General features: G+C 45.0%; 1 long non-coding RNA gene across 1 annotated transcript; it reads right to left on the bottom strand.

Moving 5' to 3' along the window:
- Positions 1–444: 444 nt before the first annotated feature.
- Positions 445–7,687, bottom strand: LOC120399149. The gene is made up of 4 exons (XR_005594990.1): positions 7,525–7,687; positions 5,787–5,829; positions 2,771–2,853; positions 445–491 (listed from the first exon to the last, which is right to left on the bottom strand). It is a non-coding gene; the product is annotated as an uncharacterized LOC120399149 (long non-coding RNA).
- Positions 7,688–14,457: the final 6,770 nt, after the last annotated feature.

Below are 14,457 nucleotides of genomic sequence, written 5' to 3'. Positions count from 1 at the left end.
CCACTCTCTCTCTCTCCCCCCCACGCTCCCTGTCACACTCCACCCCACCCCCCTCTTTTGAAAAGCACATTGCAGCCACTTGAATGCTGGGATAGCTGCCCATAATGCACCTCTCCCAACACCGCTGCAAATGCTGCAAATGTGGCCACAACAGTGTGCTGGTAGCTGTCAGTGTGGCCACACTGCAGCGCTTTCCCTACACAGCTGTACGAAGACAGCTTTAACTCCCAGCGCTGTACAGCTGCAAGTGTAGCCATACCCTCAGTGACATCCATATCAAATGAATGCTGTTGACAAGCAAAAGGTTGGGTTTTTGTTTTTGTTTTTTTTTAATCTATCATCCCTACCCACTCACAGTGGGATCTGAAAGTTATCATCCTGAGTTACAAAAGTTATGAAGGTCAAAGTAGAGCCTATTGTCTTCAAACCTGCCTTCAATTAATTCCCGTGGAAGAGCACTGCTTTCAGTGGGTTGGCACAGATGTAACTTTCTGAGAATAATAAGAATAAAAAGCAGTAAAATTGTAACTGCATATTTAAAACAAGCCTATATTACTTTTAATACACATTAGAAGTAGGCCCATTGAATAAGGTCTTATGTTTACATAGTCATTTTTCAAAGTAGAGCCACGCTTCAAATCAATTACTGTTCTGCCTATGTGAAAACTGAAGGATTTGATGTACATTATTTTTTCATGCATATTACAAAGTGATTTTGAGTTGTGCTGAATGCCTGGGCTCCCAGTCCAAACTAGCAGAGGAAAGGGGCTGAAAACTATTTTAAAAATGATGCTCATTAAATTTGTTCCCAATAACTTCCTCATGTTAGGCAGGGTGGGTGTGCCCATGCAAACAAGATCAGTCCCTGAAGTCCTTTTCCATGGCTCACCACCAGATATCAGGGTAGAGCTCATCCTGACTCTGCTTACACTTTTTAAGTTAAAAATTAGAGCACAGAACCTTAAAATGTATAAACTCAGAAAACTAACATTAATGCAACCTTCGGGTGGAAAAATCAAACCTTCAGAAAGTTCCAGACATTAAATTACTGCCACAGTGTTAACGCAGCTATATTGTACACACTGTAGATGAATTCCATGCTCCATTGAAGTCAATGGGAGTTTTCATTGACTTCAATGGGGTCAGGAAAGATTTCACACTTTGTTTTTTGACAGTGTGCATTAGTGACATATACAATAATACATTAGTTTACATTTAACAAGGAAAACATGACTATAAATTGTTCCCTATGGGTTGAAGCAAGTACTATACCATTCTCTGTATTATTAAGCATGGAGAAAAAACACTAATTAGTGTTTGATGATACATGACATGCAATAATCTAGCATAACTCAGAATGGCAGAGTGTGCATTTGGCTGCTTGAAAGGAATGTGGTGCTGTTTACAGGCCATGTTAGAAGCTGCAGAAAAAAACGTGTCTAAGATTATAGTGGCCTGTTGTATTTTGCACAGTATTTGTGACAGTGAGGGAGAAGCCTTAACCATGGGTGGGAGGCTGAGGCACAGAGACTTGCTCAGCAGTTCAAGGAGGCAGCCACATGTCCACTAGAAAATGGAAACAGCCAGTGCTATGCCATTAGGGATGCCTATTGATCAGGGGCAGCTCTAGGTATTTTGCCGCCCCAAGCACGGCAGGCAGGCTGCCTTTGGCGGCTTGCCTGTGGGAGGTCCCCGGTCCCACGGATTCGGCGGCACGCCTGCGGGAGATCCGCCAAAGCCATGGGACCAGAGGACCCTCTGCAGGCATGCCGCTGAAGGCAGCCTGCCTGCCACCCTCACGGCGACTAGCAGAGCACCCCCCGTGGCTTGCCGCCCCAAGCACACGCTTGGCGTGCTGGGGCCTGGAGCCGCCCCTGCTATTGATTCTCTTTTGAGTCTCAGGCCTGAAAATGTGCAGCAGTCTATCCTCTTGTTAACCTCTGACGGGTGGGATGGAATGTGAGCAGTGCAATGTTGTTTATGGATGTTAGTGAAGTGGACCATTGTGGTAATTCTTGTTTTACCTAGTCTCTGTACTTAGATATTTTTGTAAAACCCTGTGAATTATTTATGATCTATGGATCTTTTGTGTAAAGTGCATTGCTGACTCTTTAAAAATTCACTTATAATGTTTATTGTTAACCATCTATTATAAAGCAATTAGAAATAAACCTGTCATTAGAAAATAATGAAATAAAAATTCAAAGTGACAGTGCAGTGTAGGGCACACCAAAGGAATGGGGCCATCACATCACAGTCGGGCAGACATCTTGCCTCTGCCTCTTCTTGTTCTTTCTGGAATTGAGTGATGAGATTCCAAGTTATTAGGAGCTGGGCTCCCAGCTGTGACTGTTCTCACTGTCATGGGCTTGGGGCAGTGCAGGAATGGCTACGGGGAGCATGGCTGCAGTGGGAAGGAGTTGCTTGTTTTCCCAGTACTCTGACCCGGGGGCCATAAAACACGGCTGGGTCCTGGTTTACAACACTGCATCGCCTGCTGCCCTGATAGCAGCATACACTGCAGCACGGCAGTCTGGCTCTGTATAGCCCCCATTATTTGCTGCTTCATCTCCCTGCCTTTTTCACCACGGCAAAAAAGCCACTGTAATGTCTTTGGCTACTCCAATGAGCCCTCTGGAGAGCTCCATTTCTCCCCGCCCCACCATCCTCATGTACAGCCTCAAATTTTCCACTATTTTCATTTGTCTCTGGGACTCTGCAATGAGGTCTGTGAACGTTTCCTCATGAGTTTTCCATTTTCTCCACCTACCACACACACATTCAGGTTAGCCAGCTGCTCATCTGTTGATAAAGGCCCTCTCCTTGAGGATCTGGCTGCTGCAGGTGCCCTGGCTGTAGGCATGGAAGAAACAACAAAATATAAACACACATGCAGTTACTGATTACATTTTCATAGCCTCTCTGGAATATGATTTGGATACGTATTTCACACAAATGAATATTTTCATTATTCAAATCTGACATGGGGGGTGGGTACAGGCGGCAGCTGTGCCATGCTGCCAGCAGCCATTTTCAGATGTCAAATGGGACTGGGGTGGAGGGAAGAGAATGTTCACCAGGCAGGACAGATGTGGTCAGGGAAAGGAAAATAGGTAGATGGGCATATGCCTTCCATGGCATGGTCCTGAAAATGGTCAGTAGTCAATGCTTTAGCCTGAGACAGAGGGCAATTGCCTAGGCAGAGCAGCTGCCATTCTGAAAATGTATACCGGGGGGGAGGCACAGTGAACAGATAATTTGGACTGAGGAGGAGGGAAATGGGGGGTTGGACACTCAGAAAGGCTCCTAGCTCACATCCACTTAAATGGTGGTGGCCATAGGATAACTGGAACAGACGCTATCACAGCCATGTAGCACAGTAATAACAATAGCTACATGCCAAGAGTCCCTCAAGAGGATCTGCCTCTGAGGGCCTGGCCTGGGTTTCTGTTTGGAAATTGGGCTGCATTGCTGCATGAGAGACATTAGGTTTGCCTTCTACCTGGCTGGCATCAGGGTCCTGGGTTCCAGGGAACAGGTCTTCCCTGGCCTCCCCTCGCCTCCTCATGCTCACCCTCCAATGAGCCTTGCTGTTTGTCTTTGGTGGGTGAGGGAGGGTGTTAACAGAGCAAGCAGCAGGGTCCACAACCATCCTGGGTTGGGATGTTTTGTAGTTGATCAAAATCCTGTACAATTCCTCAAACTAATGGACTAGTCACATTTCCACCTTTCCTGCCATTCCTGATTTGAATGTAAAGTCCTCCTGAGCTCTTTGCTCTTTATCCTACAGTCATCGGCACATGAGCTGTGGCCCCTCATTGTCATCTGTTTGGCAAAGTCCACAAAAAGAGTTTCTGTACTGACATTTCACCCCAGAGAGGGAGAAGATCCAGGATCTCAGGACAGCTCCAGGTGGCTGCTTGAGGCATATTGTGAGGCTTCTAGAGTACTATCACAGCAATGCTGACATATTTGAATCCAAGACCAAATGGATAAATACTGGTCCTGAGCCAGTTTTCAGATGAGGGAGAGGACCTGCCACCAACTTGACCACAGACCAGCAGAGGGCGCACAGATAAACAGAAAGGTCAGGAATGGTTGCCTGCCAAGCAGTGGGGGTAGCGGTTGGAGGGCTACCGAAGTACTGCACAGCAGCTTTGCATGCACAAAACAATAGACCAGACTAACTCAATTGACATCAAACTTAGTTCACGTTAAATATGAGGTAGTAAGTTATAATTAATTGCATCATGGGTACCAGAGATGACCCATGCCTGCCAACAATAGGATGGGCAGAATGAGGGCAGTGGCTTCAGCAAATGTTACTGAGCATGCTCAATATGAGCCAAGCAGCAAGTGTGTGTGGGGGGGGGACATGTGACCCCATATGTCCCCCCACATGCACACCTCACCTCTGATGGGTACACAAGTGCTTGGTTTAAGGCCCTCATGTAGAACATCACTGAACAGTTGCTTCAAATACAATAATGCTTACCACTTAGATAGCACTTCACATGTTCAAAGTGATTTACAGATATTCACTAGTCAATCCTTATCATTCACCTGTGCAGTAATATTAAGCCAGCATTAGTAGCATCCACAGCCCTCCTCTGGCAGTGTGTTATATGATTATGTTTACAAAAATTAACAAAAATGTGGCGATAGATCAATGGTCATTTTTGGATCAGTGCAAAGTTTATTCGGCCATGGAGGCAGCTCAGCAACTGTGCAGTGTATGAAGCAATGTACACAGCAGGGGATTTGTGAATTCATCCAAACTCAAATGGCTGGATGTATGGAAATGGAACAGTTGTTTCCTGTAGATCCAAAACCCACCCAGCATTTCCTTTATTAGGGTTAATTTACGAAGAAGTATTTTATGCTGCTGTCAAAACAACAAAACAAAACAAAAACACCCACCACCTATTTTGTTTGTATAAAGTGCTCAGACATGAGATGTCTCCAGCAATCACTCTGTGATGGAATAGAACAGTATGCACTCAAGGTAATCATTCCCTCCTGAAATTACTTGTGTCTTTAACTATAAAAACCAGAATTAGGGCAAATGGAAAATCCACTTACTCAGAATTCACTTAATATTTGCCTCACATAAGGTGAAGAACTTATTCCACACAGAGTATGTTTTATAGATGGCTGAACAAGCTCTCATTTGCATTAATCCCTTTAAGTCATCCTTCATTTCAGCAGTACCTCTGTACTGCGATCAAAATGCTAGAGTTAAATATATCAATGGTGACACTTTTGGGGGGGGGGAATGAGTGCTTTACTGCAAATTCTAACTTTTATTTGGTTATAGTTTTGAAATTCTTGATGGGCTGACAAATGTTCCTTCTTAATCCTTGAGGGCAAAATGCAATATGGTAAGGATCTGAGGAAATCTGGTTACTGAAAGATTTTATTTTCAAAAGTTACAGATCCAACTTAAATTTATCAACAGACCCAGGCAGCTGATCAGCCTTTTAAGATATCAGGAACAGTTTCAAGCTTCAGTCTACTGTAACATGTCAACCAGGATTTCTTTAATGAGCAGATAAAAGTGATGCAATTAGTAAGATTTTAAAACTGTAAGGTTCAAAGGTAAGAAATAAAAATAATAAGTGCCACTGCTTGCATTAGAGACCAGAATTTAAAATCATTGAGAAGTACAAGGTGAAAATGGAGACGCTGATAATGTGATAAATGGAACTGATCATATCTATGACAGTCTTTTGATCTTCAACAGCCCACTAGACTTGAAATCTGCTGATAAGGCTTGCTATAATTACCTCATGTCATTCAAACTCTTTATGCAGCTCAGAACACCAGCAGCTTGCAGGGGATATTGTTAAGGAAAACAAAAGCCTATATGGCTTCTGAGCACCTTTGGAACAAGTTAACAGAAACCGGGGGAGGGAGTGGTGAAGAAAAAAAGCTGCAACTGATGGGATTTGTGCTGACAAGCAGGTTTTTTATACTGTTTTTCGTGATCCTGGGATTTCTTGGGCTTTCAAACAGCTTTTGAAATACTCTATCAGACACATCACCTTTCAAAAAGCATTTCATTCCTTCAGCTTATACAGAAAACAGGAATTCTCCATCAGTGCTGCAAGTTAATTGCTACTGCAGCAAGTCTCCTGGGTTTTAGTTGATTTGTTTGTGAGAGCCAAATCTTCATCCTGCCACACCTTTAATCTCTGTTCATTGATCTAAAGCAGTGGTTAAATGAGAAGCACAAGGAAGTGAAGCAGCATTCTGGCTGATATGCCTGTCCCCATCTGTGATGTGACAACTAAACACCATCAAGCATATCAACAATGTGAAAAGGGGTTATGGCAGGAGGAGCCCAAGAATGGCTGCCTGTTCTGGAGGGTTTGGAGGATAAAAACCTTGATGCCAACTCTGCCCACATATCTACACCAGCGACACCATCACAGGACCTAACCAGATCAGCCACACCATCACCGGTTCATTCACCTGCACGTCCACCAATGTAATATATGCCATCATATGCCAGCAATGCCCCTCTGCTATGTACATCGGCCAAACTGGACAGTCTCTACGGAAAAGGTTAAATGGACACAAATCAGATATTAGGAATGGCAATATACAAAAACCTGTAGGAGAACACTTCATCCTCCCTGGCCACACAATAACAGATCTTAAGGTGGCCATCCTGCAGCAAAAAAACTTCAGGACCAGACTTCAAAGAGAAACTGCTGAGCTTCAGTTCATCTGCAAATTTAACACCATCAGGTCAGGATTAAACAAAGACTGTGAATGGTTTGGCAACTACAAAACCAGTTTCTCCTCCCTTGGTTTTTACACCTCAGCTGCTAGAAGAGGGCCTCATCCTCCCTGATTGAACTAACCTCATTATCTCTAGCCTGCTTCTTGCTTGCATATATATGCCTGCCCCTGGAAATTTCCACTACATGCATCCGACGAAGTGGGTATTCACCCACGAAAGCTCATGCTCCAAAACGTCTGTTAGTCTATAAGGTGCCACCGGACTCTTTGCTGCTTTTACTCAAAGAGAGTAGCTACCAGGTCTGTTGCTCCTGGGAAGGATGCGGGTGCACTGGAGGGACTAGCAGTTTCCCTAATCCTACAAGGAAAAGAAGAGGTAACAACAAGTGATACATTGCTCCTTCCTTCTGTGGAGAGGGAACATGTGCAGAACAGGTCATAGAAGCAAAGAGAATCTGGGCAGGGTTGAGGGATAAGACCCACCACAGAGTATGGAAAAAATAAAGACACAAGGGAGACTGAGGCAGATGGTAAAAGCCAATGGTAGGGAGAGGATGGGGAAAACAGACAGGACAAAATGATTTAGTCTGGGGAGGTGCACCAAGCAGGGAGCAGAATACAAAAGATGTTAAGGGAAAGCAGTGAGAGGAAAGATGATAGACAACAGGAAGTGAACAGAAATTAAAATGAACAAATAGGCAAGGATAATGGATGTGAAGACAGAAAGTTGTGCAGAAAAGGAGATGACACAGAAGACAGAAGAGGAGAACTGGATACAGTGTTGTCGTCAGCAATCCTCTCCATGACTGCTTTTCAAATCCAAGCCAAGATTTAGGGATAAACTGTGTGTGGCAGCACTAGACAGTACAGTCTAGAAGTTAGTGAGCCAGAGGGAATGCCAGGCTTTGCCAGCATCTACCAGGCTCAATAAAGCACCCTTTGCGTTCTCTATCACCAACAACATTATGGGTACAAAGGAAATGTTGTGTATTTGGTTGTCATGGTTTTTGTTGCTATGGCAACTGAGTTAGATTATTATGGGTTAGCTCAACCGGTTTCAACCGGCTGAGTGAGCTCTCTGTGTCTGTAAATAAAATGGAGGTTTTGATTAGCTGCCTGCTCTCTGGCCTCAAGTGATTGCTTCCTACACCGGCTGCCCCAAGGATACAACACTGGCGACGAGGATGGGATCCTGGTGCTGCTCCAGTAACAGAAGGAAGTAGAAGTCAAGGTAAAGAACAAACAAACAAAAAAGCTGCTTGTTTGCACTGACTGTGAAAGTGAAATTAAAAATCATGGCTACTCTGACCACGCCCCTGGAGCCTTTTGATGAGAATACAGAGCAGTGGCATGTGTATACTGAGCGTTTTGAGCTTTTTGGTATTGCAAATGACATTACAGAAGCGAAGAAGGTGCCAATATTTGTTATATCCTTGGGGCAGCCGGTGTAGGAAGCAATCACTTGAGGCCAGAGAGCAGGCAGCTAACCAAAACCTCCATTTTATTTACAGATATACAGAGAGCTCCCCACAGCCGGTTGAAACCGGCTGAGCTAACCCATAATAATCTAACTCAGTTGCCATAGCAACAAAAACCATGACAAGCAAATACACAACAATATTCTTAACTGTTGTAGGGGCTAAAACCTACTCTCTGCTACGCAGCTTACTGCACCCTGTTAAGCCTGAGACTAAATCTTACAGTGACATTGTGGAAATCCTGGGGTCTCATTTCTCCCCAAAACCACTGGTAATTGCTGAAAGATATAGGTTCCACAAAAGAGACCAAAAGGAAGATGAAACAGTTGTACAATTTGTAGCCATTTTAAAAAAGCTAGCAGAACACTGTGAATTTAAAGAGATGTTAAATGATGCCCTGCGTGACAGGTTAGTGTGTGGACTCTGCAGTGAAGCTATACGGAAGCGCCTACTGACAGAGGCTCAGCTTACATTACAGAAGGCTGTTGATATTGCTGTCTCCATGGAACTGGCTACAAGGGAGGCACAATACATCGGTGCATCCCCTAGGGTGCAAAAAGTGTCACAAGAACTGACCCACAAAACGGTGCAGAGTCAAGAATGTTACCGCTGTGGTAAGCTGGGTCACCAGGCATCAGAATGCTGGTGTAAGGACCTGGTGTGTCGACACTGTGGCAAAAAGGGACACATTGAGTATGCCTGTAAACAAAAGAAATAGAGGCCTGTGGTCTGGCCGACAAAAAGAGGAACCTTGCATACCCTAGAGCAGACCCAGGATGATCAAGGTGACACCTCCTCACAAGAGGAAGTGCCACTGCATGTTTTGTCTTTGGCAGCAGGCTCACATGAATCCTGGGTAACCCCTTTATTGGAGGGCAAACCTATACGCATGGAACTAGACACCGGTGCAGCTGTCTCGCTGGTTCCTGAGACTGTGTATAAGGAAAAGCTACAGCATCTTCCGCTTAAGGCAACAAAAACTGTTCTGAAGACGTATACAGGTGAAGCTGTGCCCATGTTGGGCACTATTGATGTTAAGGTGGAGCTCAATGGACAGGCAGCTAAATTGCCACTGTTTGTGGTGAGAGGTGACTACCCAGCCTTAATGGGTAGGTCTTGGCTTGGGAAGATTCAACTGAACTGGGCAGAAGTGCACCGGATGACTAAAGAAGAAACCAGTCTAACCCCTATTCTAAGGAAACATGCTGCTGTTTTTGGAGATGATTTGGGAAGTATGAAGGGAATCACTGTGACATTGAACATTAAACCTGACAGTCCACCAAAATATCTGAAAGCCCGAACTGTGCCATATGCCATCAGGCCAAAAGTTGAAGCAGACCTGGAGCGCCTGGTCACCAATGGAGTCCTAATACCAGTTACCCATAGCTCATGGGCCACTCCTATCGTTCCAATCGTGAAGAAAGATGGCTCTCTCCGGATTTGCGGTGATTTTAAAGTCACTGTCAACCCAGTGTTGTGTGCAGAGCAATACCCGCTTCCCCGCATCGATGACCTCTTCGCAGGCCTGGCTGGGGGACAAAAGTTCAGTAAGATTGATCTGAGTCAAGCATATTTACAGATGCATGTCGATGAAAAGTCCCAAGAGCTGTTGACTATTGTGACTCATAAGGGGCTTTATCGATACTGTCGCCTACCCTTCGGAATCACATCGGCTCCCGCCCTGTTCCAGAGGGCTATGGACCAGATCTTGTGTGGCTTGTCAGGAGTTCAGTGCTATCTGGATGATATCCTGGTCACTGGAAGAAATGAAGAGGATCACTTAAAGAATTTAGAGGCTACCCTACAAAGACTGGAAGAGTATGGCCTACGAGTTCGCAAAGACAAGTGTGAATTCTTCAAGCCCTCTGTTGAATATTTGGGACACATCATTGATTCTGCAGGTCTTCATAAGGCCCCTGCAAAAGTTAAAGCTATTGTGGAGGCTCCCCCACCTCGAAATGTAAGCCAGCTGCGCTCGTTTCTAGGACTCCTGAACTATTATGGAAAGTTCATCTCACAGTTAGCCACACTGCTAAAACCACTTCATGAGCTCCTTGGGCAGAACAAGGCCTGGAAGTGGACTGAAGCCTGTGATGTTGCGTTTAACAAAGCTAAGGATGCATTGCTAAATTCTGAAGTTCTAACGCACTTTGATCCATCCTTACCACTGCAATTGGCCTGCGATGCCTCCCCTTATGGAGTGGGAGCAGTCGTGTCACATATTATGCCTTCAGGAGAAGAGAGACCTATTGATTTGCTTCACGCACTCTAAGCAAAGCAGAAACTAACTACGCCCAAATCGAACGTGAGGCATTAGGAATTGTTTTTGGAATTCGGAAGTTTCATCAGTACCTGTTTGGGCGAAAATTTACTCTTCTCACAGACCATCGACCTCTGACATCAATTTTTGGACCCTGCACAGGCATTCCCCCATTAGCTGCTAGTCGTATGCAACGTTGGGCATTGTTACTTTCAGCACACACATATGAAATCAAATATCGGAAATCCACTCTGCACGGCAATGCAGATGGCCTCTCAAGGTTGCCTTTGCCAGTCAAACACCAAGATAGTGCCCAAAAGGAAATCTTCTACTTTGAACAGGTAGAGAATACACCCATCACTGCTACTCAGATAAAGAAGGCAACTCGCGTTGACCCAGTATTGTCCCACGTTATGGACCTGGTGATGCATGGAAAATCTCGACAAACCTCTCCGGTCTCATCCGACCTTGTTCCCTACATGTCCAAGCGGACGGAGTTATCGGTCCAATCTGGTTGTTTGTTGTGGGGGAGACGTGTCATTATTCCACCACCACTGAGATCACAGATGTTAGAACAGTTACATTCCAGTCACTGTGGAATAGTGCGCATGAAGGAAATTGCACGAAGCTATTTTTGGTGGCCTGGACTGGACAGCGCTATTGAAGAGAAGACAAAAGCTTGTATGTCATGTCAGGGTGTGAGGAATGCACCCCAGTGGGCACCCCTACACCCATGGGACTGGCCTGAAAACCCGTGGCAATGTATTCACGTTGACTTTGCTGGCCCCCTTGAAGGAAGCATGTTCTTGGTGGCAATAGATGCCCATTCTAAATGGCCAGAAGTCTCTATAATGCAGTCCACTTCTGCAGAGAGTACTATCCAAAAACTACGAGGACTCTTTAGTCGTTTTGGTCTGCCAGAACAACTTGTGAGCGACAACGGACCGCAGTTCGTTTCTCAGGAGTTTCAAAATTTTATGAAGGCAAATGGGATACACCACATCACGTCAGCACCATATCATCCGACCACCAACGGATTAGCTGAAAGATTTGTGCAGACAATGAAAAACGCTTTGAAATCAGCAAGGGGACAACACTCCATTCAAAAGCGTCTGGATACCTTTTTACTTTCCTACAGAAACACACCTTATGCTACGACCCACGCATCTCCGGCCTTTCTAATGATGGGACGACAGCTGCGCACTTGCTTTGATCTGCTGAAACCTTCTGAACCCCGACAAATTGTGCAACATCAGCAGCAATATCAAGTCATTAGACGGGCACCCAGAGCAAAAGACCGAATCTTTAGCCCGGGACAGCCAGTTTTGGCTCGGAATTATACTTCCAGAGCTAAATGGGTTCCGGCCACAGTCATCACTCAAACAGGACCTGTTTCCTACACAGTCCGGACTGCAGAGCATCTTACCTGGCGGCGACATGTAGATCAGCTGTTGCCAGGTCATGCCAGTCCTCAGGACCCATCTGCAGTTGAGGGGTCTGACTTCACCTCTTCTGGTGAGGGACCGAATCACGAGTCACCTGTTTCTGACTGTTCTCCTCCATTACTGCTGGCGGCTGAGATACCCCTTTGCCCAGCACGAGCTGATACCACCTCCTCACCTGTTTGTGCTGCGGACCCTGAGCCCCTAGTGCTTTCGGGTGCAATAACACCAGAAGTTCGCCGTAATCCACCTAGAGACAGAAGGCCTCCTCATCGGCTGGATCTTTAGCTAGGGCGAACCCACGGTTATGGGGCAAAATAATCCCCAGGGTTTAGCCGGGAATGGAGGCAGTCTACCCTCCTTCTCTAGTCTAGTGTGTGTTTTATTTAGGGGATGTTCTTATTAGGGGGGGAGGAATATGTTGTGTATTTGGTTGTCATGGTTTTTGTTGCTATGGCAACTGAGTTAGATTATTATGGGTTAGCTCAACCGGTTTCAACCGGCTGAGTGAGCTCTCTGTGTCTGTAAATAAAATGGAGGTTTTGATTAGCTGCCTGCTCTCTGGCCTCAAGTGATTGCTTCCTACACCAGCTGCCCCAAGGATACAACAGGAAATAAGTGGAGAAACCCATCCTACAAGAAACAACATTTCTTATCAACCACAGAAAATGCTACCTCATGAAAAGCTATTTTATGCATTGGACAGGGTATCATAACCATCCAGTGATAAACAAATCATGCAGAAGACAGGCATATGTTAGCAGAAATACTTTGTTTTTAAAATGCTGGGTTCCTCTTAGGAGCTCCGAGTAAATACAAGGAAAAGGAGTTTAAAACAAAACAAACAAACAAACAAAACCCACCACACACGCACACCTCAAAATCCTTGAATAAAATGAAGTCAGACTATGTGTTTCCCCTAGATCCAAGTTACTCTCTGCATATTCCTGGTCCCTCTTTTCTACTTTGAATTTTGAGACAAAGAATTTATTTTAACCATACTCTCTTTCAAAACATAGTGCTTGGCAACATGCAGCGTTTCTGCTAATTAACATTCTTCCAAAAGTGCCAACTCCAGTGGTTAAGAGTAAAACATTTACCCACTATTAATGAGACTGCTATGACACTTTTCCACTAGGTGATGAAGCAAGGAGGAGGAGTGCTGTTTCTGCTTCTAGGGTGGAAAAGGCAGGAGAGACAGCAAACACATCAGCACCACCACTAATTATCTCCAGTAGTAGCAGTGCCCACTTCCTTTGGCCCAGCAGAGGTACAATTCAAATAGGCTTTTCAGCGATCAAAAGAAAGGTGTATGCTCACTTCAGACTGTGATGTCAAACATTTTTGTTAATATCTGTTGAACAACAAGCACAAGAATCAAGCCTCAGAAGTTTTTATCCCCAGTGATATTGAAGATTTTGTTGGTTTGACTGCAGTGTGGAGGAACATCTTGCTTACTATTTTGCACAGGCTTAGAAGTGCTGGTTAGATGAAGCTTCACATCCAGGGGAGCCACTGGAAAATGTGGCTTCTGGAAATACCACTTCGTTTTGGAGAAAGCGTTACTTTTCTTTCTGTGCTCGTCATGACACAGTTGGTAGTGGATTTGAATATACCATAGATGGTCACTTGGCTAGTGAAAGTTGTAAATGAAGGATAGTGGGCCTGGGGGTAAATGGTAATTGGTAACCATGGGGATTCTAATAGTGCATTGTTTAATTATCTGTACAGATTATGGATAGACTGTTCCTTTAATTAATTAAAATGGCTAAGAGAAATGAAGAGGCAGTAGTTATCTATGAACACAAAACAGCCATAGGACAGGATAGTGAGGGCCCAGTTCAAACTTAGGATCACTCCCATTGGTCTACTAGGCAGCACTAGTATGAAGAAACATGCTGGGGCTCAAAGCTCAGCCAGATTTGCTATGCTGAGTAGCTGAACTGCAGGTTTCACTAAGTGCCAAGCAGGCATCAAGACTATGATGTATGATTCTCCTAGGGAGAGAGAATTTTTCCCCTCTCGGTGATGTAGAATTGGAGTCTGAAGCACAAAGGAGAGTGAGATTACCTTATCTGAGGGGCAGAGTCTCACCAGGGACAGAGGAGACCAAAGGAAAAAAAAGGAAAGTTTGGGTTGGAAGATTAAGAAAAATTATGTTCTAAGTGAGATTTATATGGAAAGTAAAAGTAAAAAGGGATTTTTTTTTATGAGAAGGGAATTATCCTCATTCAAGTAAGTGTCATGACCAGCACATGGGCAGTCTAACCTAGAGATCAAAGCAGGAGGCAGTCTGGGTCAGACACAGGGCCAGCTTCAGGGGTTTTGCCGCCCCAAGCAGCCCAAAAAAAAAAAAGATCGCAATCTGCAGCGATTCAGCGGGAGGTCCTTTGCTCCGAGCGGGAGTGAGAGACCCTCCACCGAATTGCCGCCGAATACCTGAAAGTGCCGCCCCGCTCCGGAGTTGCCGCCCCAAGCACCTGCTTGATAAGCTGGTGCCTGGAGCCGGCCCTGGTCAGATACCAGCAGG

Source organism: Mauremys reevesii, linkage group 2 (genome assembly GCF_016161935.1).
Source record: "Mauremys reevesii isolate NIE-2019 linkage group 2, ASM1616193v1, whole genome shotgun sequence".
Classification (NCBI taxonomy): Eukaryota; Metazoa; Chordata; order Testudines; family Geoemydidae; genus Mauremys; species Mauremys reevesii.
The sequence above is the reverse complement of the archived record's forward strand: the minus strand, read 5'-3'. Positions and strand labels throughout refer to the sequence as shown.